General features: G+C 33.0%; 1 protein-coding gene across 5 annotated transcripts in view; it reads left to right on the top strand.

The window, feature by feature from the left end:
• Nucleotides 1-26,826, top strand: part of LOC135141018 (brain tumor protein) — a 110,508-nt gene that overhangs the window by 58,426 nt on the left and 25,256 nt on the right. The window contains exon 1 of one of the 5 annotated variants that reach the window (XM_064071807.1): nt 9,655-9,836. The exons of 3 other annotated variants lie outside the window; for them this stretch is intronic. The gene's annotated coding sequence lies outside the window, so the exon portion shown is untranslated. Of the gene's footprint in view, nt 1-9,654; nt 9,837-23,403; nt 23,531-26,826 lie in introns of those variants that run through there. One more of the 5 variants, XM_064071810.1, reaches the window with a different exon arrangement.

Below are 26,826 nucleotides of genomic sequence, written 5' to 3' on the forward strand. Positions count from 1 at the left end.
TTTCGAAAACGGTTGGGAAAAGTCATAAACATTTTATAGCTTTTCAAAAATTTAGCTTTTGTTGAAGTTGACTAAAAATCCACAAAAAAATCTGAAATGTTGATCTCGATGAGCTCAATCAAAAAACACAAGGTCTAGATGGTCCCAGATCAAGATTTTCGAAACATTCGGTTTCAAAGTTCAAAAATTACATTTCGTTTGGCGATTGCTGAAAAATTTTACGACTTTTCAACCAAATAAAACCAAAAACAACATCTGAAGATCGAAATCAATAAAGGAATCCCTTTCGGTAATTTTTGAAAATGCTTGGGAAAAGTAAAAAATTTTATATGGGTTTTCAAAAATTGAACTTTCGTAAAAGTTGACAAAAAATTCTGAAATATAGATTTGGACGAGCTTAAAAAAACATGACAGGTTCATGGTTCCGGATCAAAATTTTTGAAATTCTCGGTTTCGAGCTCGAATTTTCAAAATTTCTCAAAAATTACCATATTTCTTTTGGCGATTGTGGAAAAATTGTACGAATTTTCGAAAAAATAACCAAAAACAACATCTGGAGATCGAAATCAATAAAGGAATCCCTTTTGGTAATCACGAACGCGCTTAAAAAAAAGTCAAAAATTTGATACAGGTTCTCAAAAATTGCCATATTTCTTCCGTCGATTCTGGAAAAATTGTAAGAATTTTCAAAAAAATTGAGTCCAAAACGATTTTTGGAAATCGAGTTGAACAAAGGAGTCTCTTTTGATAATTTTTGAAAATGCTTGGGAAAAGTCAAATATTTTATATGGGTTTCCAAAAATTGAGCTTTTGTTAAAGTTGACAAAAAATTCTGAAATATAGATTTGGACGAGCTTAAAAAAACATGACAGGTTCATGGTTCCGGATCAAAATTTTCGAAATACTCGGTTTCGAGCTCGAATTTTCAAAATTTCTCAAAAATTACCATATTTCTTTTGGCGATTGTGGAAAAATTGTACGCATTTTCGAAAAAACAACCAAAAACAACATTTGGAGATCGAAATCAATAAAGGAATTCCTTTTAGTAATCTCGAACGTGCTTGAAAAAAAGTCAAAAATTGACACAGCTTCTCAAAAATTGCCATATTTCTCCCGTCGATTCTGGAAAAAATGTAAGAATTTTCAAAAAAATTGAATCCAAAACGATTTCTGGAAATCGAGATGAACAAAGGAATCTCTTTTGGTAATTTTCGAAAATGCTTGGGAAAAGCCAAAAATTTTATATGGGTTTTCAAAAATTGAACTTTCGTAAAAGTTGACAAAAAATTCTGAAGTATTGATTTCGACGAGCTTAAAAAAACATGACAGGTTCAAGGTTCCGGATCAAAATTTTCGAAATACTCGGTTTCGAGCTGGAATTTTCAAAATTTCTCAAAAATTACCATATTTCTTTTGGCGATTTTGGAAAAATTGTACGAATTTTCGAAAAAACAACCAAAAACAACATCTGGAGATCGAAATCAATAAAGGAATCCCTTTTGGTAATTTCGAATGTGCTTGAAAAAAATCAAAAATTTGATACAGGTTCTCAAAATTTGCCATTTTTCTTCCGTCGATTCTGCAAAAAATGTAAGAATTTTCAAAAAAATTGAATCCAAAACGATTTTTGGAAGAAATCGAGATGAACAAAGGAATTCTTTTGGTAATTTTCGAAAATGCTTGGGAAAAGTCAAAAATTTTATATGGGTTTCCAAAAATTGAGCTTTTGTTAAAGTTGACAAAAAATTCTGAAATACACATCTCGACGAGTTTAAAAAAACATGACGAGTTCATGGTTCCGTACCAAAATTTTCGAAATATTTGGTTTCGAAGTCGGATTTTTAAAATATGTACTAAACATGCAAAAAAATAAACTCAAACAAATTGGATGTTTCCTATATGGTCACTACACAAATTTTTGGATGCAGTACAGCTGTTTGTGAATCTACATTCTCTGTTTTAACCAGCATTTTAACCAAGTACCGTACTAATTTTTTGGACTTCGACAGGTTTTTACGAAAATTTAGCGTAAAAAATCGACGTTTCCAATTATTTTAATGTTCTTTCAAATACAAAAACTCAGAAAAAATAAAGTAGTTATTTGAGTGTATTATTAAAATATAAATATTTACATGAAGCCCCCTCTGTCGACAAACTTGCCCCCCCTGAATAAGTTTTCTAGCTACGGGGCTGCAAAAACCGTCGTCGCTAGAACGAGATAAATGTGCCGCCTTTCCGAAAAATTCACCCTACGTTTATCCTGCAATTACGCGAGATGACTTGCCTCTACAATATAAAACCGTTAGTGCACCTTTTTCCTAATCTTGACCGGCACTACCGGGTATTGAGTCAAGTGCGCACTGCAGATACCGGGGATTTCAATTCTCTTAATTGCAATTTCCAGGTTAGTCGTTATTTTATTGCTTCTCGCACAAACTTCGCAGTGTTTTTGACAGGCGTTGTTAAATCTTCTCGAAAGACTTTGTGCGAGCTTTTAATGAAGTAGATTCCTAGTTAAAGAAAGTTCGCTTGCTACGATTTTACGAAACGAATATTTTAAAGTTGTACGAGTTGTTTGATAGCGAACAAAAGTCGACGTTTTAAGTTGTGGCTCAAATCAAATTAATCAGTTTTGGTTTTGGGGAGTGCGCGAACTGCGCTGACGTGCGTCCGCCAAATCGAGCGCAAATGAGATTCGTCCGAAATCGTTCGAATTGGTTTCGGCAAAGGTCACTTAAGCCATAAGTAAATGTATAAGTGCCTTGTTAGAATTGATTAGTGTCGACGCGACGCTCGTGTGGGCAAACAGCGCCATATTTAAAAATAGCCATTTTTCTTTCCCGTTCCCGTTCGTCCGCTATCGATTGTAGCGATTTCCACTTGTTGATAGAATCCTCGTGTGAGACATACGTCCCGGAATTCGATGCATTTTTATGAATTCGATTACCTACGAAATAAATGCGTTATTTATGAGGGCGTCGTTCGGCGTCGCGGCGCCGCTCGCAGATGGATGCCGCGTAGGTAATTGATAACAGTTTGCATAGCGCACGTCGCCCTCCACCCGGACCACCTGAAAACACGCAAAATCGATAATAATACATTATCGTCGGCCACCTCTCCCTATTACCGTATTGTTTTTTTGTTTACCTTTCCGGCGGAGTAATAAAAGCGAATTATTAACCAAACATAGCGCGGGAGAGCGTCGCGGCGCTAATGCCGACGACAGCGGCGATAATTAATCGGAGACGACGCCCTTGTTTGCCGAACGATTTCGCGCAAAATATCTCGTTTCTGTCGTGCGTTCGTTGACTCTGCGGGCATTGTCGAGGTTTTTTCGCGTTTTCATGGTCATGGTTTTGTCGAAATTTTCCATCGTTGTGGTAGCGCGCGGGAAAACGAAGAAATTGACACGGCGACAGAGAGAGATCGAGAGAGAGGGAGGAGGTAGAGGCGGATGTGGCTCAGGGACGGCGCCGGTTCGTATCACAGGTTTACCTTCGATGCTTCGATATTCAACACGGGTTCAGTTTTTTCCCGTGAAGGTGGAAGATTAATCTGACTTTCACCTGAAGAAATTCGGAAAAAAATAAAGGTTGAGGTTCGGACGTGCGTAGGGGAGGACGAGAAAGTTGGACAAAGGATTGACGTATTGCACATGGCGACGCGTCATCACTCGACGATTTATTATTAAACTATGCATTGTGGAATCTTAGTATAACTGTATAGGAAAAGAAGGTGAAGGCGGCGGCAATGTAACATGTGGGAGGAGTTTAATTGAAATGAATACGGTTTTTGTGATTCATTTACATACAAGTGTGTTCAATTTTTTCTCAATGCGGGATGTCCCAACACAGTCCATGGTGCAAGATTGTGTTTTTCTTCGAGTATCAACGAGTCATTTTTACAGAGGTGTACCAATTAATTTTTTTGGCATTAATCCTACGGTTGGATTTTTAGAAATTGGATTTCATTATAAAAGAAAGTGTTCATTTGTTACTGGTCCTCCTTTTTAATTGAGTATGTATGTTTATGTCTTTCTTTGAAAGCTGGTTTAATCGGGATGGTTCTTAGTTAGCTATGTTTGATGATAATTGATAACACTTCCACCTCATAACTCAGTTGGTGTAGGAACTAGTTACATTTTAAGAGTTATGGAAAAATTTTACAATGTCATTACGAGGGGTTGGCTAAGCTGTTCACTAACTGACTGTCCCACCGCCTTAGCATGCGCCGCCATTGTTCAACCAGAAGAAGGGTAGCTAAGAACCGCTCGGCTTACTGATCTTGCACTTGTCCGGTTTTCAAATTACAATTTATGGTGGGTTTGAGCCTCTGTGAAGTTAACTGGCTTAAGCCATCATAAAATTTTATTGTATGCAAGGATTCACCGGCCCCACTTCAGACGGGTAGATAGGATGAATAGTCATAGTCATAGCAAAACGCATCTGTGCCAGAAAAGGTTCTGAGTGCAAAAAATGTATGTACAACGGGAATACATTACATTGGAAGAATGTCACGTAGACATTTGTTTGATTTGAATGAGTTAATACTTCCTCTCTGGTGTACAACGGCCTCTGCAAAATTCTCGATTTCCCAAAAATTAATATTTTTTAAAATCTGTGTCATTCACGGAGAAAGACTTTCGACGAACCGCGAAAACAAGTTCATCAAGCAAAAAGTTGTTTCGAGTGGTCCAAGGATCGGTTTTTTGGTGATACCTTAGATTAATATAGATGCGACATACAAGCTGATTTTGCAAAACCACCCTTATTGACATTGGAATCCTCAACCGTCAAAGACAAGGGCCAAATTTAAATAGTCGATGCCAATAAAAAACTTGTTTCACTACAACTCGTCGAACACTGTGTTCTATTTTATATGAATTTTTAAATGTTTTAGTTACAATTTTTGTAGTTGTTTTCGATACACTGTATGATCTTAACAGTGAGAAAAAAATGAAAAATTAAATAATCGAAAATTCGAAAAATCGAAACCTTGAAAAATCGTAAAACCCAAAACATCAAAAAATCAAAAGATCAAGAAATGGTGGAGTCGAAAAGTCGAACTGAGAAACCGAAATAGGCCAAAATCGAAAAATCGAAAAGTTAAAAATTGAACAATTTATAAATTGAGAAACTGACAATCAAAATATCGAAAAATTCAATCTCGATAAATCGAGAAAACAAAAAACTTAAAAATTTGAAAAATTGAGAGATTGAAAGATCAAAAGAACGAGAAATCGAAAAGTGATGAAGTCGAAAAATCGAAAAATAGAAAAATCGACAAACAAAAAGTTAAAAGTTGATAAATCGGGAATGACAAATTAACAAATCGAAAGATTAAGAAATATTGAAAAATTAGAATATCAAAAGATTGAAAAATCTAAAATTGAAAAATCCAAAAATTGAAAAATCGAAAAAGTAAAAAGGTAGACACATCGAAAAATCCAGAAGTCAAAAATAGGAAAGCCGAAGAATTAAAATATTGAAAAATCCTAAAACTGAAATATAATAAAAACCGAAAAATTGAAAAATCAAAAACCTGAAAAATCAAAAAATTAAAGAACTGAAGAACAGGAAAATCGAAACACTCGAAGGTCAATAAATGGGAAAATAAAAAAATTGATAATTTATGAAAGTCAAATATCCAAAATATGATGAGTCTACACTAGTGGTTTATCATTCCATTCAAATTTTTTGGATTTGCTGATACAGCGTGACTCAAACAAATTAATGAATTATTTTATTTAATAAATCAAAAATTGCACAACTAAATCCTTGAAAATCTTGGAGACGTTTTTACTGTTGGTGTGTTAACGTGTTAATCAAAATATATCTGTTTATTCCCCTCCAAAAAATTTATGACGTCATCTCAAAATTTTGCCGAATAAATTCTTCCTAAAATATACTAAATGTAACGAGTTTTTACTTGCGATTTATCACTGCAAGGGAAGTTCTGTTGAAACAACTTACGACCAATTTTTTCTAGTTTTATGAGCAAGCAGTAGCCCCGCCCACCCACCCCTTCTTCATTCCAGTGACCACTCCTAATATTGTTCAGTCCTATTTTAGCAAGTTCTACTTAATTATTTTCTTGTACTACTTATCCCCTATAAAATTTATTTCTTATTTCTGAGGACAAAATGAGAGAACGGGTGGGTGGGCGGGGCTAAGTTTAACCGTTTCCCACAGAATCTTTTATGATCAAGCAATAGCCCCGCCCACCCACCCCTTCTTCATTCCAGTGACTACTTTCAACATTGTTCAGTCCTATTTTAGCAAGTTTTACTTAATTATTTTCTTGTACTACTTATCCCCTATAAAATTTATTTCTTATTTCTGAGGACAAAATGAGAGAACGGGTGGGTGGGCGGGGCTAAGTTTAACCGTTTCCCACAGAATCTTTTATGAACAAGCAATAGCCCCGCCCACCCACCCCTTCTTCATTCCAGTGACTACTCTCAACATTGTTCAGGCCTATTTTAGCAAGTTCTACTTAATTATTTTCTTGTACTACTTATCCCTTATAAAGTTTATTTCTTATTTCTGAAGACAAAATGAGAGAACGGGTGGGTGGGCGGGGCTAAGTTTAACCGTTTCCCACAGAATCTTTTATGATCAAGCAATAGCCCCGCCCACCCACCCCCTTCTTCATTCCAGTGACTACTCTCAACATTGTTCAGTCCTATTTTAGCAAGTTTTACTTAATTATTTTCTTGTACTACTTATCCCCTATAAAATTTATTTCTTATTTCTGAAGACAAAATGAGAGAACGGGTGGGTGGGCGGGGCTAAGTTTAACCGTTTCCCACAGAATCTTTTATGAACAAGCAATAGCCCCGCCCACCCACCCCTTCTTCATTCCAGTGACTACTCTCAACATTATTCAGTCTTATTTTAGCAAGTTTTACTTAATTGTTCTGTTATACTGCTTATCTGCTATAACAAATATTGCTTATTTCTGAGGACAAAATGAGAGAACGGGTGGGTGGGCGGGGCTATGTTTAACCTTTTCCCACATCATCTTTATAAGCAAGCAATAGCCCCGCCCACCCACCCCTCCTTCATTCCAGTGACTACTCTCAACATTGTTCAGTCCTATTTAAGCAAGTTCTACTCAATTATTTTCTTGTACTACTTATCTCTTATAAAATTTATTTCTTATTTCTGAAGACAAAATGAGAGAACGGGTGGGTGGGCGGGGGTAAGTTTAACCATTTCCCATAGAATCTTTTATGAACACGCAATAGCCCCGCCCACCCACCCCTTCTTCATTCCAGTGACTACTCTCAACATTGTTCAGTCTTATTTTAGCAAGTTTTACTTAATTATTTTGTTATACTGCTTATCTGCTATAACATTTATTTCTTATTTTTGAGGACAAAATGAGAGAACGGGTGGGTGGGCGGGGCTATGTTTAACTCTTTCCTACAGAATCTTTTATAAGCAAACAATAGCCCCGCCCACCCACCCCTTCTTCATTCCAGTGACTACTCTCAACATTGTTCAGTCTTGTTTTAGCAAGTTTTACTTAATTATTTTGTTATACTGCTTATCTGCTATAACAATTATTTCTTATTTCTTAAGACAAAATGAGAGAACGGGTGGGTGGGCGGGGCTAAGTTTAACTTTTTCCTACAGAATCTTTTATAAACAAGCAATAGCGGGAAGTCGAAAAATCAAAAGATTAAGAAATCGAAATATTTGAAAAATTTGAAAACTTGAAAAATTCAAATATCGAAGAACTGAAGTGAAATATCGAGAATTCGAAAAATCTAAAATTTTAAAAATTAAAAAATCTAAAATTAAAAAATCGAAAAATTGAAAAAGTAAAATAATCGACACATCGAAAAATCCAGGAGTCAAAAATCGAAAAGTCGAAGAATCGAAATAACGAAAAACCCCAAAACTGAAATATCCAAAATCTGAGAAATTAAAAAATTGAAAAATTGAGAAATCGAAAAATCAAAAAAGTGAAGTTGAAAAATCGAAACCTGAAAAAATTGAAAAATTGAAAAACCAAAAAACCTGAAAAATCAATCAGTTGAAAAATCGACAAATAAGGGGTTTATAAAAGTCAAAAATTGAAAACTGGAAATATTTAAAAATCGTAAAATTGAAGAGAAAAACTGAAAACCGAGAAATTGAAAAATTGGGAAATTGTGAAATCCAAAAATTGAGTAATAAATAGGAGTAAACTGAAAAAATCCAACTGTTTTCAAGTTTACAAATTTAAAGATGAAAGTGACCGTAATGGTGTTGCCCACAAAGTCGATCCATGGAACGATTTATAACAATATAAGCTGTAAATAAATAAATTTCAACCACCAAATGTTATTGAGACCAAAAATAAAAGGGACATTGTTCTCCTGTCATAGGTGATCAGACAATCCATACATCATTTTGTTTTCAAACATATATTTTGCAAGGTGTCATGTCACTGGTACCTATATAAGCAACAAATTGTACGATAGAGTTACTACATCAAGTCTTTACAAGAGTGTGAAAAATTCTGTTGCCATGTAAATCGATTATTATATAAGCAATCGGTTGGTATAAAGAATATATATTATTTCAAATGTACGTGGGTTTAAAACAGTGTAATTTTGGTCATAAATTTGTCAAAAAGAGTCGTCTTGCAGACAGGTTTCGCTATATTTCGAGAATGAAAAATTTACATAATTCGCTCTTGGTGGACCGTTTACAAGTAGTCGTCTTGCCTCGAATTTATTTTCGGCGATTGCAGAACACCGTCTAGAATGACAACAGCAACAATTTTTGTTTAGCATTGCTAATGCAATGATTTGAAAAAAGCTCACTCTTGAAGAAAATTCCACCTACATCCGTCAAGTGTATAACGACCTTTATCGGCTTTTTGTGTGTGTTTATCGGCTCCAGCTAGTTTTTTCGCAAAAAGAAAGTAAAAACACGATTTCTCCGAACCCGAACGGAATAAATACTCGGACTCCATCTCGAGCAGCTGCAACCACGTGGTAATATCAACAGTATTGTTCTGAAAAGTCGCAGTTGTCGCAACCGCCGCCTCCAAATAAGGCGACACTCTACTAAAGTAAGTCCGTACCTACCGAGGTCATTAATATTCTCTCTCCGCCGACATCCCGAAATCGTATGACCGATCTCAGGTAAAAAGTCCGACCGTTTATCGTGTAAAAACACGTCTGTTAAGCCACGTTCACACAACCTTGGACGTCCCGCTCTTTTTGTCATTAGTGCGGAAAAGGCGACTAAATATCAATCATGCGACCTTTCGAGATCGAGATGGGTGTTCACAATTGTCGGTAACCGTTCCAGATAAGATGAAAATGTTTGCTCGCTTTATCGCGCGATTTCCACTATCCGCGATTCGTCGTTTACTTATTTCCGACGTGTAAGTGCGTCTTTAGTAGCGTTCTGAAAAATGCACCTCGTAACGGGGTGGGTCTTGCGGTGTCATTCTTGTTGCCCAACATCGAAGTAGGCCGCAGCGGTCCGCTGATCAGCGGCGATATTGCACGGTATCCGAAAGCGATCAAGGCCACCGGCCTGGCTGCCGCGCCTGAACCTCTTCGCCGATGGGGCTCAGCTCTGGCCGATAGAGGGGGCCTAATATTAGAGAAATGCCTCGGTGTCGGCGTAGTCGACGTCGCGTTTATGCAACGGCACGAACCAAGGTAGATGTACTTTCACTCGAGAGTTATGCCGCGCGGTTGCGTAACATTAACGGAAACAATATACCTATATAGTGTGTGCATCTGGCGGCTCGACCATCTCGCAACGCTCAAATGGAGGTGTAGAAAGTGAAGATTTTTTGCTCTTGCGCTCCGTCTGGATCGATAGGTAAAACGAAGATGGTGAAATTGATAGAGGACGAGTTCAGTGATCGGATTGGGTTAAATTAGTGCCGTCGCTGACATTGGGTCAGGTTAGGTTGGGTGCAAATTTCCTGGCATGCGTTCGCCGCCGCAATAAATTAAAGACGACACAAGCAAAACAAAGCGGTATTTATAAAGCGCAACAAGCAAACACTAGTTTATTAATAGGCCCAATCAACGAATTGTTCGTATTTTTATTGCTGCATCCTTATCTCGCGCGATAACGCTTGGTCAACGCACCAAAAGCGCCGGAAGAGGAAGACTTCTAGAAAGACGAGTGAAAAATTTTGTGCTGTGCTGGCGAAATTTGTAGCCGTTGTGGTGATAATAAACCGTGCTGGATTTTTACGATTTTAATGTTCGTTATGTAAGTTTATGTATGTTCTTTCATGGTAGTAACGACCGGTGAACATTTTTGTCCACTTTTATGGGAATTTGGTGGAATTTTCCGTAACGGTTATAGATACTTCACGACCATCTCATGTATTAATGTGGCATGAATAATATTTATTGTTGGACTATCTACAGTCCAAAAAGTTATCAGAAACCCCATGTTTGTCGTAAGGGATAGTCCAGGATGTTTTTCGATTCGTATCTCTTAATGACGATGATAATGTCGGCATGCTTTGGAAGCTAACTCAAATTATTTTTTCCGAATTTGACAAATCGTTTTCACTTCCAGTGGTCCTTGTCTGGGTAAAAATAATTTTTGTTGTGTGGGTAATCCTTGACCCGACTGCACCATTATACAAAAACACAACAGATTAAAAAACTATTTAAAAATGAACACTAAAACTTGATTTACAGAGCACACCATTCTTGATTCTACAAACGAGTTAAGATTGTTGCTACGCTGAAATCGACGAGAATTAACGTCGACTAAATTTCCATTAGGATCAGCATTGCTTACTTCATTATTTTAAATTATTCCTAATTATGCTTTACGACCAAATTGTTTTCTAATAAAATATAGTCCTTTAGTATTTTCTCCCCAAATCCATCGTCGTTCGAAATTATCAAACGTCTTGGAAAAATAATGTAGAATAAAGCAACAGTTTGTTTTAAAAAGATCACAGCAAGCCGTAAAATCTTGTCACTTCAGCCTAGCAACAGCCTTAAGTAACCGAGTAACATATTTTTAGAAAAGTCATTAAATATTTGTTAGTAGTACAATTTATTTAAATAATAAGGTCTTTGTTAATTTGTTTTTATAAATTTTGATCCTTGTCCGCTTTATTCCAAGCAGTCTAACCCTCGCTGCTGGGTGAATTTTACTCACATTCTTATATTTCTTTTTTCTTAGTAAAAACCTAATAATAATCAATTATCACATTGTAACTGTTTTTAGGTATTTGTGTTCTGTAGAAATAACTTTCGACAAATTTTTTCTGTCAGTGTTTGTAGGCCAAGTTCACATTATGGTTCTAGTTCTATTGGTTCGTTTAAAAATAATAAAATTTAATTAAAATTCAGGAAAAAAAAAAGAAAGTGTCTCCCTGTGAAATTAAATTCATTACTTCACACGGTTGCGGACCACGAATCGTGTGATGGCTCCTTAAACCAGATTTGTATGCAGCTGCTCACCTCGTGAAACCATAAATTTAAAAAATTATCTTCATTAACACTCTGGCTGTTTTTTAGCCGCCATCTTCCAAGATGTCTCCCCTTAGATCAACCAAAGTCAGTTTTTTCCACCACGACTAATCGAGTGCCGGTTGCGTAAATGTCAACGTCTTTTTCGTTCTCCGACGGGCTTTATCTGGACGCACGCGGCGCATCCGAGCGTGGGTCTTTGTCAGTCGTTAGTCGAGGAACGGTCGCCGGAAGTCCGACACTTGATTTCCGGCGTAACGCATACACGCACAGTCCGCGCCAGATGTTGGGGCGTGTGCGTTACAAAACCCAAAAACGCTTAATATACGTTACTTAGGCGAACAAGCGACCGTAAATAAAGGCGGCTTCACAGCAACGGTCGGCCGTGAAACCATTTCCGCGTGAACGATGCCGATGCACTTTCACTTTGGAAAGTCACTCCCTCGCCAAAGGCTCCCAGATTCTCGCAACACGTCATTGGTGGTGTTATGTAAATGCGGAGTGGAGAGACGTAACGTGACACGAGGTGTCTTGAGTCGATAGGTTAGGAGGGACAGAGGATTTGGGGTTTAAAGGCGCGCTTACACGGTTGCGGATTCGGCAAGCCGAGCTGGCCGCTCGACGCACAAGTAACACGGGAATAAGCGATTCTTTGTGTGACCAAAATATGCTTACGGGTGATTTTAGTGACAATTTTTGTGGTTGTTTTCGATACACTGCATGATATTAACAGTGAGAAAAAAAAAAGAAAAATTAGAACAATCGAAAATTCGAAAAATCGAGAAATCTGATAATCGTAAAATCGAAAAAATGTAAAATTGAAAAATCAAAAGACCAAGAAATCGTGGGGTCGAAAAGTTGGACAATTGAGATACCGAAATAGGCCAAAATCGAAAAGTTAAAAATTGAACAATTTATAAATTAAGAAATATTGAAAAATTAAAATATCAAAACATTGAAAAATCTAAAATTTAAAAATCCAAAAATTGAATAATCGAAAAAGTAAAAAGGTAGACACATCGAAAAATCCAGAAGTCAAAAATAAAAAAGCAGAAGAATTGAAATATTGAAAAATCCTAAACCTGAAATATCTAAAAATTGAAAAATCGGAAAATCAAAAAGGTGAAATCGAAAAATAGAAAATCGCAAATTCGAAGAAACGAAAAATTGAACACCAACAAACCTGCAATGAAAAACCAAAAATCGGGAAATTTAAAAATCCAAAGAAAACTTAAGAATCGAAAAATTGGACAGAAAAAAACAAATCGAACGAAAAATTGGAAAATCAAAAAATTGTACATTTGAAAAATTATGGAAGCGTCAAAATCTTAATTTTTCAAGTTTGCAATTGTTGGATTTCCAGATATCCGATTTTCCGATTTCTATCATTTTCAGCATTTTGATTTCGCACCTTTTCGATTTTTAAGTTTCTCAATTTTTAATGTTTCGATGTTTGAAATTTCGTTTCTTCAATTTTTCAAGGTTGATTTCCAATTTTGAGTTTTTGCAAGATTTTCATTTTACACTTTTTCGTCTCTTCATTTTGGATTTTTCAATATTACATTTTTTGAATTTTTTTAATGAAAAAGTTGAAAAATCGAAAAACTGAAAATCTAAAAACTAAAAAATCTGAAAAAACAAAAAATGGAAAATCGAAAAATCGAAGAAACGAAAAATTGAAATATTTAAAAACCAAAAATCGCGAAATTTAAAAATCCAGAGAAAATTCAAGAATCGAAAAATTGTACAATCGAAAAATTATGGAATCATCAAAATTGTAATTTTTCAAGCTTGCAATTGTTGGATTTCCAGTTATCTGATTTTCCGACTTGTATAATTTTCAACATTTTGACTTAACAATACATTTTGTTTTTTTTAATTTCGCACTTTTTCGATTTTTAGGTTTCTCAATTTTTAATTTTTTGATTCTTTAATTTTTCGTTTCATCAATTTTTCAAGATTTTGATTTCCAGTTTTCAGAGTTTTCAAGGTTTTCATTTTACAATGTTCCAATTTTTCGATTCGATTTGTTTTTTTTCTTCAGTCTAGTTTTTCGATTCATTGAATTTTCTTTCGATTTTTCGACTTTGCGATTTTCCACTTTTTTCGATTTGTCGTTTCTTCTTCTTATGCCACACGCATATTTCGTATGGATTATTGGTTTGGGGTCATTCGTGCATTCGAAATAGAATTTTTAAAATACAACGTAGAGCGATCAGGGTAATTGCAGGTCTCGGATATAGAGAAGACTGTCGACACCAGTTTGTTAGATTAAGTATTCTAACATTGCCAGCATTATATATTTATGAATGCTTAATATATGTAAAATATAATATTTCAAATTATAATGTTAGTTCGAACATACACTCTTACAATACAAGACACAATTCCGACCTATGTCTCAAAAAGATACGTTTGTGTAAATCACAAACTGGTGTCGACTATTATGGAATTAAATTTTTCAATAAATTGCCTAAGAATGTGCAGTGTTTGTCGTTTAAAACTTTTAAAAATATATTAAAGAAATTTTTAATAGAGAAGGCATTTTATAACTTTGAGGAATACCTGTGCAACAAGTATGATTTTAGTTGTTATATTTAGTTTTATTATTTGTATTTTTTACATGTTCATAGTCTGACTTATGCAAAAACTATATGTTACAAGCATCAATAAAATATTCTATTCTATTCTATTCTATTTAGATTTTTTAGATTTTAGATTTTTAATTTTTCGGTTTTTCAGTTTTCGATTTTTCAGCTTTTTGAATAAAAAATTAGAAAAATCGGAAGATTAAGAAATATTGAAAAATTAAAACATCAAAAGATTGAAAAATCTAAAATTTAAAAATCCAAAAATTGAAAAATCGAAAAAGTAAAAAGGTAGACACATCGAAAAATTCAGAAGTCAAAAATAGAAAAGCTGAAGAATCGAAATATTGAAATATCTTAAACCTGAAATATCTAAAAATTGAAAAATCGAAAAATCAAAAAAGTGAAATCGAAAAATAGAAAATCGCAAATTCGAAGAAACGAAAAATTGAAAACCAACAAACCTGCAATGAAAAACCAAAAATCGGGAAATTTAAAAATCCAAAGAAAACTTAAGAATCGAAAAATTGGACAGAAAAAAAAACAAATCGAACGAAAAATTGGAAAATCAAAAAATTGTACATTTGAAAAATGATGGAACCGTCAAAATCTTAATTTTTCAAGTTTGCAATTGTTGGATTTCCAGATATCCGATTTTCCGATTTCTATCATTTTCAGCATTTTGATTTCGCGCCTTTTCGATTTTTAAGTTTCTCAATTTTTTATGTTTCGATGTTTGAAATTTCGTTTCTTCAATTTTTCAAGGTTGATTTCCAATTTTGAGTTTTTGCAAGATTTTCATTTTACACTTTTTCGTCTCTTCATTTTGGATTTTTCAATATTACATTTTTTGAATTTTTTTAATGAAAAAGTTGAAAAATCGAAAAACTGAAAATCTAAAAACTAAAAAATCTGAAAAAACAAAAAATGCAAAATCGAAGAAACGAAAAATTGAAATATTTAAAAACCAAAAATCGCGAAATTTAAAAATCCAGAGAAAATTCAAGAATCGAAAAATTGTACAATCGAAAAATTATGGAATCATCAAAATTGTCATTTTTCAAGCTTGCAATTGTTGGATTTCCAGTTATCTGATTTTCCGACTTGTATAATTTTCAACATTTTGACTTAACAATACATTTTGTTTTTTTTTAATTTCGCACTTTTTCGATTTTTAGGTTTCTCAATTTTTAATTTTTTGATTCTTTAATTATTCGTTTCATCAATTTTTCAAGATTTTGATTTCCAGTTTTCAGAGTTTTCAAGGTTTTCATTTTACAATGTTCCAATTTTTCGATTCGATTTGTTTTTTCTTCAGTCTAGTTTTTCGATTCATTGAGTTTTCTTTCGATTTTTAAATTTCTCGATTTTTCGACTTTGCGATTTTCCATTTTTTTTCGAGTTTTTAGATTTTTAATTTTTCGGTTTTTCAGTTGTCGATTTTTCAGCTTTTTGAATACAAAAATAGAAAAATTGGAAGATTAAGAAATGTTGAAAAATTAAAATATCAACAGATTGAAAAATCTAAAATTTAAAAATCCAGAAATTGAAAAATAGAAAAGCCGAAAAATTGAAATATTGAAAAATCCTAAAACTGAAAAATCCAAAAATCAAAAGAGTGAAGTCGAAAAATAGAAACCTTAAAAGATCAAAAAACTGAAAAATCAAAAAATTAAAGAACTGAAGGACAGGAAAATCGAAACACTCGAAGGTCAAGAAATGGGAAAATCAAAACATCGAGTTTTAACTAGTAATTTATCACTGCAAGGGAAGTTCTGTTGAAACAACTTTCGACCAATTTTTTCTCGTTTTATGAGCAAGCAGTAGCCCCGCCCACCCACCCCTTCTTCATTCCAGTGACCACTCCTAATATTGTTCAGTCCTATTTTAGCAAGTTCTAGTTAATTATTTTGTTATAGCACTTATCTGCTATAACATTTATTTCTTATTTCTGAAGACAAAATGAGAGAACGGGTGGGTGGGCGGGGCTAACTTTAATTTTTTCCCACAGAATCTTTTATGAACAAGCAATAGCCCCGCCCGCCCACCCCCTCATTTTTCCGGTGACCACTCTTAATATTGTTCAGTCCTATTTTAACAAGTTCTACTTAATTATTTTCTTGTACTACTTACCTCCTATAAAATTTATTTCTTATTTCTGAAGACAAAATGAGAGAACGGGTGGATGGGCGGGGCTATGTTTAACCTTTTCCCACATAATCTTTTATAAGTAAGCAATAGCCCCGCCCACCCACCCCTTCTTCATTCCAGTGACTACTGTCAACATTGTTCAGTCTTATTTTAGCAAGTTTTACCTAATTGTTTTGTTATACTGCTTATCTGCTATAACAATTATTTCTTATTTCTTAAGACAAAATGAGTGAACGGGTGGGTGGGCGGGGCTAAGTTTAACCGTTTCCCACAGAATCTTTAATGAACAAGCAATAGCCCCGCCCACCCACCCTTTCTTCATTCCAGTGACTACTGTCAACATTGTTCAGTCTTATTTTAGCAAGTTTTACTTAATTATTTTGTTATACTGCTTATCTGCTATAACTTTTATTTCTTATTTCTGAGGACAAAATGAGAGAACGGGTGGGTGGGTGGGGCTAAGTCTAACTTTTTCCTACAGAATCTTTTATAAGCAAACAATAGGTGTTTTTCAAATGACAATTGAAAAACAGCAAATCCAAAACCGGGAAGTCGAAAAATCAAAAGATTAAGAAATCGAAACATTTGAAAAATTCGAAAACTTGAAAAATTCAAACATCGAAGAACTGAAGTGAAATATCGAGAATTCGAAAAATCTAAAATTTTAAAAATTAAAAAATCTAAAATTTAAAAATCGAAAAATTGAAAAAGTAAAATAATCGACACATCGAAAAATCCAGGAATCAAAAATCGAAAAGTCTAAGAATCGAAAAAATCCCGAAACTGAAATATCCAAAAACTGAGGACTTAAAGAATCGAAAAATTGAGAAATCGAAAAATCAAAAAGTGAAGTCGAAATATCGAAGCCTGAAAAAATAGAAAAATTGAAAAACCAAAAAACATGAAAAATCAATTAATTGAAAAATCGAAATATTTAAAAATCGTAAAATCGAAGAGAAAAACTGAAAACCGAGAAATTGAAAAATTGAGAAATTGTAAAATCCAAAAATTGAAAAATAAATAGGAGTAAACTGAAAAGTCCGCAAACTAAAATTTCGAAAAACTGAGACAGAACAGTTTGTAATATACTGGTAAATCTAGTGTCAATTTGTCGAAAGTAAAACACATCGTTAAAAATATTATGACATTTTTTTCTAGTTAATTTTATTCCTAGTTAGAAACAAACACTGTCGCCAACATAAGTCGAGGAGTCCTCAACCGTCATTTAATTTAAACAATGACGCTTCTCTATGTTCTCTGGTAAAGCTAAAGGCACGCTCACACAGCCGGAGGTTCAGCAAGCCAAGCTTGCCAACCAACCCACATAAAATGGGCGTAAATGAACACGAAGATTTATAAGCAAAAATATAGATGTCGGATGTTGTCATTCGACGATTATTAGTAGCGACAATTTTGCATAAATTTGTAGTTTCATTATGGGGTGCAAAATGCACGAGTGAAACAATACATGCCATGTTTTTCCGCGTGTGTCAGTTCAGTGCACTTTCTGTAGGTGGACCATAAAAATTCAAATTGTTTCCGTTATAGACAATTATCATTTCGTGCTCATGGATAGTTTGAATCGATGATTAACTTCACTGGAGATTCATTATCCTACAATGTTACTCGGAATGTTGGCAATCCTGCCGAGTTTATTTGGAATGAAGTGTATTGTTTTCACTGCCATAAATTACTTTTTATTTCTAGAAGTAATGGCCGACGGACCGAATTGGATGAAATAAAATTAGTTTATACTTTTATATCCTGTTTAGTGCACGCTTAATAGACGTTACGAAATTGCATTGAAATGCCTTCGGCCGTTCACTTGCTTTATTAATTTATTTTTAGTTACATTTTATTGACGGAATGGCACTAAAAACCGATGTGTCCGTTTCGTAAAAAAGATATCCAACCGGAAGCGATGCGAGCGTCAAATATACAGGGTTTTTCATCAGTGAAGTGTACAATCAAAAACACAAACTCTTTTTAATTAAATTTGCGATGTGACGTCACGCGACCTTCCAAATTTGACACCGGGCCAACTTAATTTCATTAAAACTTTTGACTGTCGGATTAGTGTTTATAAACCTGAACCACTCTTTTCGCCGCGTTACGGCTAACACGACATTCCTTACACAATCCACTTGTCATCCATGACCAACCTTGATCGCTTTTTTTTGCCACGGTTTGTTAGCATTATTATCCAGACAGAAAAAAATCTGTTCACGTACAAAGTTAAAGCGACAAATGCGAGTCATGCTACATAGAAAGGAAGATAAAAATAACCGGAGTGCTTACTGCCGTCATTCCCGTAAATTTCAACGTCGCGAAAATTTTCAAAACGCCGTCAAGTGGGAACTGGACGTTCGACGCTTAAATTGCTTTGTTTGTTGATGGTACAAATAAAAAAATTTGTAGCAGCTTGTCTACAATTTACTTTATTGAGTGAGGACACCCTCGGAACGAAGCTCAAACGTCAGTCATAACAGCCCCGTAGCTACGGGGGGGCAAGAGGGGGCTGAGCCCCCCCTTGCAGTTGTGGTTGCCCCCCCTGGAAGACTTATACATTATAAATTTCAAATTAGTAATAAAATTTCAATATAATGCCGATTGCCGAAGCATATTAACTGGCCCCACCCGCCCCACCTTTATTTTCGTACAGGGTATATTATTTGGCAATATCACCTTACCGTTGATGTTGACCGTATAAAAAAATGAACATGTCACATTTTATTCCATAGCCTACTATGTACCTACTTGAGAAAAGTCAAAAATATTATATGAATTTTCTAAAAATTGAGCTTTTATTGAAATGGACAAAAAATAGACAAAAAATTCTGAGATGTAGATCTCGATGAGCTTAATCAAAAAACATAAGGTCTTGATGGTCCCAGACCAAGATTTTTCAAAAATTCGGTTCCAAAGTCGACATTTCAAAATTTCTGAAAAATTACATTTCTTTTGGCGGCTCTGGAAAAATTGTACGAATTTTCGAAAAAATAAAACCAAATAAAAAACATTTGGAGATCGAAATCAATAAAAAGATCCCTTCTGCTAGTTTTCGAAAATGCGTGGGAAAAGTGAAATTTTTTTTATAGATTTTCAAAAATTGAGCTTTTGTTGAAATTGGCTGAAAATCTACAAAAAATTCTGAGATGTAGATCTCGACGAGTTTAGTCAAAAAACATAAGGTCTTGCTGCTATTCGGTTTCCAAGTCGAATTTTTAAAATTTCTCAAAAATTATACTCTCCTATTTCTTTTGACGATTCTAGAAAAATTTTACAAATTTTCTATCAAATAAAACCAAAAACAACATCTGAAGATTGAAATAAATAAAAGAATGACTTTCGGTAATTTTTGGAAATGCTAAGAAAAGTCAAAATTTATTTAGTTTTCAAAAATTGAGCCTTTGTTAGAGTTGACAAAAAATTCTGAAATATAGATCTCGATGAGCTTAATCGAAAAACATGTTCATGCTCCCGGAGCAAAATTTACGAAATATTGGGTTCTACCTAAAATTTCTAAAAAATCTCAAAAGTGACTTAAAAAAAAGTTATTTCTTTATGCGATTGTGGAAAAATTCGACGAAATATCAAAAAAATAAAACCAAAAATAACATCTGTAGATCGAAATCAATAAAGAGATCCCTTTTGCCAATTTTCGAAGATGCTTGGGAAAAGTCAAAAAATGTATATGGATTTTCAAAAATTGAGCTTTTGTTGAAATTAACAAAAAATCAACAAAAAATTCCGAGATGTAGATCTCGATAAGCTTAATCCAAAAACATAAGGTCTTGATGGTCCCAGACCAAGATTTTCGAAAAATTCGGTTTCAAAGTCGACATTTCAAAATTTCTCAAAAATTACATTTCTTTTGGCGGCTTTGGAAAAATTGTACAAATTTTCGAGAAAATAAAACCAAAAACAACATTTGGAGATCGAAATCGATAAAGAGATCCCTTTTGCTAATTTTCGAAAACGGTTGGGAAAAGTCAAAAACATTTTATAGATTTTCAAAAATTTAGCTTTTGTTGAAGTTGCCAAAAAATCCACAAAAAAATCTGAAATGTTGATCTCGACGAGCTCAATCAAAAAACACAAGGTCTAGATGGTCCCAGATCAAGATTTTCGAAACATTCGGTTTCAGAGTTCAAAAATTACATTTCGTTTGGCGATTGCTGAAAAATGTTACGACTTTTCAACCAAATAAAACCAAAAACAACATCTGGAGATCGAAATCAATAAAGGAATCCCTTTTGGTAATCTCGAACGTGCTTGAAAAAAGTCAAAAATTTGATACAGGTTTTCAAAAATTGCCATATTTCTCCCGTCGATTCTGTAAAAAAAGGTAGAATTTTCAAAAAAATTGAATCCAAAACGATTTCTGGAAATCGAGATGAACAAAGGAATCTCTTTTTGTAATTTTCGAAAATGCTTGGAAAAAGCCAAAAATTTTATATGGGTTTTCAAAAATTGAACTTTCGTAAAAGTTGATAAAAAATTCTGAAATATAGATTTGGACGAGCTTAAAAAAACATGACAGGTTCATGGTTCCGGATCAAAATTTTCGAAATTCTCGGTTTCGAGCTCGAATTTTCAAAATTTCTCAAAAGTTACCATATTTCTTTTGGCGATTGTGGAAAAATTGTACGAATTTTCGAAAAATAACCAAAAACAACATCTGGAGATCGAAATCAATAAAGGAATCCCTTTTGGTAATCTCGAACGTGCTGAAAAAAAAGTCAAAAATTTGATACAGGTTCTCAAAAATTGCCATATTTCTTCCGTCGATTCTGGAAAAATTGTAAGAATTTTCAAAAAAATTGAGTCCAAAACGATTTTTGGAAATCGAGATGAACAAAGGAGTCTCTTTTGATAATTTTTGAAAATGCTTGGGAAAAGTCAAAAATTTTATATGGGTTTTCAAAAATTGAACTTTCGTAAAAGTTGACAAAAAATTCTGAAATATAGATTTGGACGAGCTTAAAAATTCATGACAGGTTCATGGTTCCGGATCAAAATTTTCGAAATTCTCGGTTTCGAGCTCGAATTTTCAAAATTTCTCAAAAATTACCATATTTCTTTTGGCGATTGTGGAAAAATTGTACGAATTTTCGAAAAAATAACCAAAAACAACATCTGGAGATCGAAATCAATAAAGGAATCCCTTTTGGTAATCTCGAACGTGCTTGAAAAAAAGTCAAAAATTTGACACAGGTTCTCAAAAATTGCCATATTTCTCCCGTCGATTCTGGAAAAATTGTAAGAATTTTCAAAAAAATTGAGTCCAAAACGATTTTTGGAAATCGAGATGAACAAAGGAGTCTCTTTTGATAATTTTTGAAAATGCTTGGGAAAAGTCAAAAATTTTATATGGGTTTTCAAAAATTGAACTTTCGTAAAAGTTGACAAAAAATTCTGAAATATTGATTTCGACGAGCTTAGAAAAACACGACAGGTTCAAGGTTCCGGATCAAAATTTTCGAAATACTCGGTTTCGAGCTGGAATTTTCAAAATTTCTCAAAAATTACCATATTTCTTTTGGCGATTATGGAAAAATTGTAGGAATTTTCGAAAAAACAACCAAAAGCAACATCTGGAGATCGAAATCAATAAAGGAATCCCTTTTGGTAATTTCGAATGTGCTTGAAAAAAGTCAAAAATTTGATACAGGTTCTCAAAAATTGCCATTTTTCTTCCGTCGATTCTGCAAAAAATGTAAGAATTTAAAAAAAAATTGAATCCAAAACGATTTTTGGAAGAAATCGAGATGAACAAAGGAATTCTTTTGGTAATTTTCGAAAATGCTTGGGAAAAGTAAAAAATTTTATATGGGTTTCCAAAAATTGAGCTTTTGTTAAAGTTGACAAAAAATTCTGAAATACACACCTCGACGAGTTTAAAAAAACATGACGAGTTCATGGTTCCGTACCAAAATTTTCGAAATATTTGGTTTCGAAGTCGGATTTTTAAAATATGTACTAAACATGCAAAAAAATAAACTCAAACAAATTGGATGTTACCTATATGGCCACTACACAAATTTTTGGATGCAGTACAGCTGTTTGTGAATCTACATTCTCTGTTTTAACCAGCATTTTAACCAAGTACCGTACTAATTTTTTGGACTTCGACAGGTTTTTACGAAAATTTAGCGTGAAAAATCGACGTTTCCAATTATTTTAATGTTCTTTCAAATATAAAAACTCAGAAAAAATAAATTAGTTATCTGAGTGTATTATTAAAATTTAAATATTTACATGAATCCCCCTCTGTCGACAAACTTGCCCCCCCTGAATAAGTTTTCTAGCTACGGGGCTGAGTCATAATCCTCGACAATGAAATATTTATTAATTTCGCTTTGTTCGTATTCAAAATGGCACTTGATAATCGCTTTTTTGCGCGCAAAAGCGGCTAGCGGCTTCAATTAATTCAAAGTTCTCGAACTTGTGCCTAAGCACATGTTTCAGAGCTTTTCCACCTGAACTTCGCAGTATTTAAGAAGCTTTTCTCTAATCCTCGAAGGAGTTACGTGAAAATTTAAACATAAAGCCACATGTTTATCTATCCTTGCACTTAATCACCGCCAACTACAATCTAATGCTATATAAGCACGTTGTTCGATATCCCTAGACGTGAATTCCTTTGTTTCCGAATCATCCTTTCCTAAAATGTACAAATGTACAGCGGTGGCCTTATTTGGACGGCGTTTGCGACACAGATTCTTTTAATGAAGATTTCAGAATTTTATTTGGTCGTAATTACAACGTAAACAAACCACTTTAAAGCTTGTTTTTATCTGTTAAAAAACACTTTATAAATATTTAAGGCGATTCCTCGCTGCTTTATTATTTACGTTTAGTCGACTCGAGCTGTATACATTTATTTATACGCCGTTTAAGGAAGCGCGTTTTTGATTTATTTTTCGCGTTAAGTAGCGATTACACCGCTTCGGTGTTGGCCAGACCAGTCGAACACGCAGTAAATCACGATCATTAACTCGGACTAAGCAGAAGACCATAAATTTGTGAAAGCAAGTAATTTAAAAGCTATTTTGACAAACCCCAGCTGTGTAAGTGCGGCTTAAGCCGTCCTTTCAAGTTTTAATAAAAGTACAAGGAACGTTTCGGTTTACTTCCAGGTAGCAGAGTTCGTCCCGAAACGGAAAAATTTGCATATTAAAGTCATAAAGGAACGACTTGTCAACTGCTGCCAAAATTTGCTTACAACAAAAGTCGGCCACCCGCCGAGCCGAAAATCTCAATAAGGGGCGGAATTTGAACAACCCTCCGCGACATATGGCGACTATTTCTGTATGGAAAGTTCGTAAGTGATTTATACATCCAAGAGGAATTTATACAAGAACGCGGCCTTATTTCCCAACGATGTTCAGAAATAAACTTGTCAAGGACCGTAACTGACGCTAAGCAGCTTTTACACCGAAGAAATTATTTCTGCATGTACACGTCGGTGAATGCGGTTCGATTATTCGAAGGGAGAGCCGCGGTGGAAAAGTTCGATAAAGACTATTTAGACCATTTCACTTTTCTGGTTTATTTGTTCGAGCGCAATTGGCAATGGTCCATTTTTTGACACTGTCGAAAGTATTGACTCTTTTTCGCCAATTGTTAAAATAAACGAGTCAATTTGAAAGAAAAATAAATTATATTTAACTTTTAGTAACGAAGGTTTTACGTGAGGGTTTTTTGCGTGGAGTGGCGGAGAAATGTTGGTTTTAAGGTGCGGTTACACAAGTGTGGTGATTAACGAACGGATCGACAAGGACACTGCGTTCCACAATTTCTGTTCACATATTTTCAAAAGTTCGTTGGTTTGTTTTTACGATATTTATTCGATAAAATATATCACCATTTTTCCTTTTTTCGTTTTCTTTAATTTTGAATTTTCTCGTTTTTCAATGTTTTGGGTTTCATTTGTCGTTCCAACCGTAATTTTTAAAATTTTTCAATTTGTCACGTTTTTAATTTTGATTTTTCTTTGTCCTGATTTTTTAATTTTCATTTCCTCGATTTTATATCTCAATCAGCGTTTTTTCATTTCCTTTATTTTTTCTTCCGATTTTATCATCAAATTAAAAATCGGGAAATTTAAAAAGCGAAAAAAATAATGAATGGAAAATTGGAAAACCCAAAAATTGATAGGATCATTAAATATCAAGAAATTGCAAATCAAGAATTGAAAAAAAAATCTAAAAGTTGAAAACTCAAAAAATTGAAAACCGAACAATTTCAAATTGAGAAATTGAAAATTTTAACCTTGAAAAAAGAAAGATAATAAAATCAGGACTTTGAAAAACCGAAAAATTGCACAAAAAACTGAAAAATTAACGATTGGAAATTCTAGAAACTCATCGAAAAATTTCTTTCGGTTTTATAATTTTTTGTTTCTTCAATTTTTCGAAATTTCAATTTTTCAGTTTTTGGATACTGACTTATCCGATTTTCCGGTTTTTTAAATTTTCAAAATTTTATATTTTACAATCTTTACATATTTCGTTTATTCGATTTCGCACTTTTCGAAAAGTAGAAAGATGGAAAAATTGAAAAATTAAATATCAAGAAATTATAAAATGAAAAATTCGGAAATAAATAATAATAATTTATTTTCTACAGGTACATAACCCAATTATAGAAAATATAAAAGAACATATAAAATTGATAAAATTGAATAAATGAAAAAGTTAAAATCCACTGAAAAAGTGCGAAATTTTAAAAATTATTATCATTACATATTTAAAATGAAAACTAGAAAAATTACAAATCAAAAATTGAAGAAACGAAAATTGAAAAATCTGAAAGTCGAAAAATTGAAAAATCCAAAAATTGTAAAATATTATTTTTAAAAGAGAAATATCAAAGAGTTGCATGGCGTAAAACTGAAGAAACAAAAAAATGAAAAATTGAGAAACTGAAAGAAGGGAAAATAGAAAAATTTTAATTGAAATAACAAAAATATATATAAAATAGGTACATTGAAAAATCAAAAAATGGTAAAAATAAAGAAAATAAAACCCAAACGAAGGATTGCAAATCGAAAATTTGAAGAAACGAAAAATTGGAATATCGAAAATTTGAAAATTAATTATCAAGAAATTGAAAAATTGAAATTTCAAATAAATCAAGTTTTAAAATCTGATATTGAAAAATTATTTTTTTTTTATTATAATTGTTACATATTTAAAAAAAATGAGAACAAATAAAGAATTGAAGAAGCGAAAAATGAAAAAATCCAAACTTGAAAAATCCAAAAATTAAAAACCGAACAATTCCAAATTGGGAAATTGAAAAAATTAAAAATTGGAAGCTCCAGAAACTCATCGAAAAATTGCAAAATCTAAAAATTAAAACATAAAAGAGCATTGCAAGTCAAAAAATTGAAAAAATTAGGACTGGAAAAAATTTATAAAAAAAAATCAGAATATTGAAAAATCGAAAAATTGAAAAAATTAAAATTGAGAGAACAAAAACTTGTCAAACCGAATCGAAAATTGAAAAACTGAATAAACCAAAGATTTTCGGTTATCCAATTTTCCGGTTTCTTTCATTTTCAATATTTAGATTTTACAATCTTTACATATTTCGTTTATTCGATTTCGCACTTTTTCGATTTTTACGTTTCTTAATTTTTAATCTTTGGATTTTGTAATTTTTCGTTTCTTCAATCTTCCGGGTTTTTGATCTCCAATTTCTATTAGATTTTTCAAAGTTTTCGTTTTATACTTTTTTGTTTTTTCAGTTTTACAATTTTGCAATTTTTCCATTTTTTTTTAATTCGAAAAGTAGAAAAATGGAAAAATTAAAAAAACGAAAAACTGAAAAAACGAAGAATTGCAAAATCCAAAAAATCGAAAATGTGTAGCATTGAGAAATTATAAAATGAAAAATCTGAAAAATAATAATAATAATTTATTTTCTGCAGGTACATAACCCAATTATAAAAAATATAAAAGATAATATAAAATTGAAAAAATTGAATACATAAATGAAAAAGTTAAAATCCACTGAAAAATGGAAACATTCTAAAATCAAAAAAATGAAAAATTGAGAAACTGAAAAAAGGGAAAATTGAAAAAATTGAAATAACAAAAAATATATATAAAATAGGTACATTGAACAATCGAAAAATAGTAAAAATAAAGAAAATAAAACCCAAACCAAGGATTGCAAATCGAAAATTTGAAGAAACGATAAATTGGAATATCGAAAATTTGAAAATTAAATATCAAGAAATTGAAAAATTGAAAATCAAATAAATGAAGTTTTAAAATCTAATAATTGAAAAATGATTTTTGTTTGTTACAATTGTTCCATATTTAAAATGAGAACAAATAAAGAATTGAAGAAGCGAAAAATGAAAAAATCCAAAGTTGAAAAATCCAAAAATTGAAAACCGAAAAATCCCAAATTGAGAAATTGAAAAAATCAAAAATTGGAAACTCGAGAAACGCATCGAAAAATTGCAAAATCGAGAAATTAAAATATAGAAGAGCATTGCAAGTCAGAAAATTGAAACAATTGGGACTGGAAAAAAATTATAAAAAAATCAGGATATTGAAAAATCGAAAAATTAAAAAAATTAAAATTGAGGGAACAAAAATTGAA

This window comes from Zophobas morio, unplaced genomic scaffold, assembly GCF_036711695.1.
Source record: "Zophobas morio isolate AGI-343-1 ecotype UQ-CSIRO unplaced genomic scaffold, CSIRO_AGI_Zmor_V1 ptg000041l, whole genome shotgun sequence".
Classification (NCBI taxonomy): Eukaryota; Metazoa; Arthropoda; class Insecta; order Coleoptera; family Tenebrionidae; genus Zophobas; species Zophobas morio.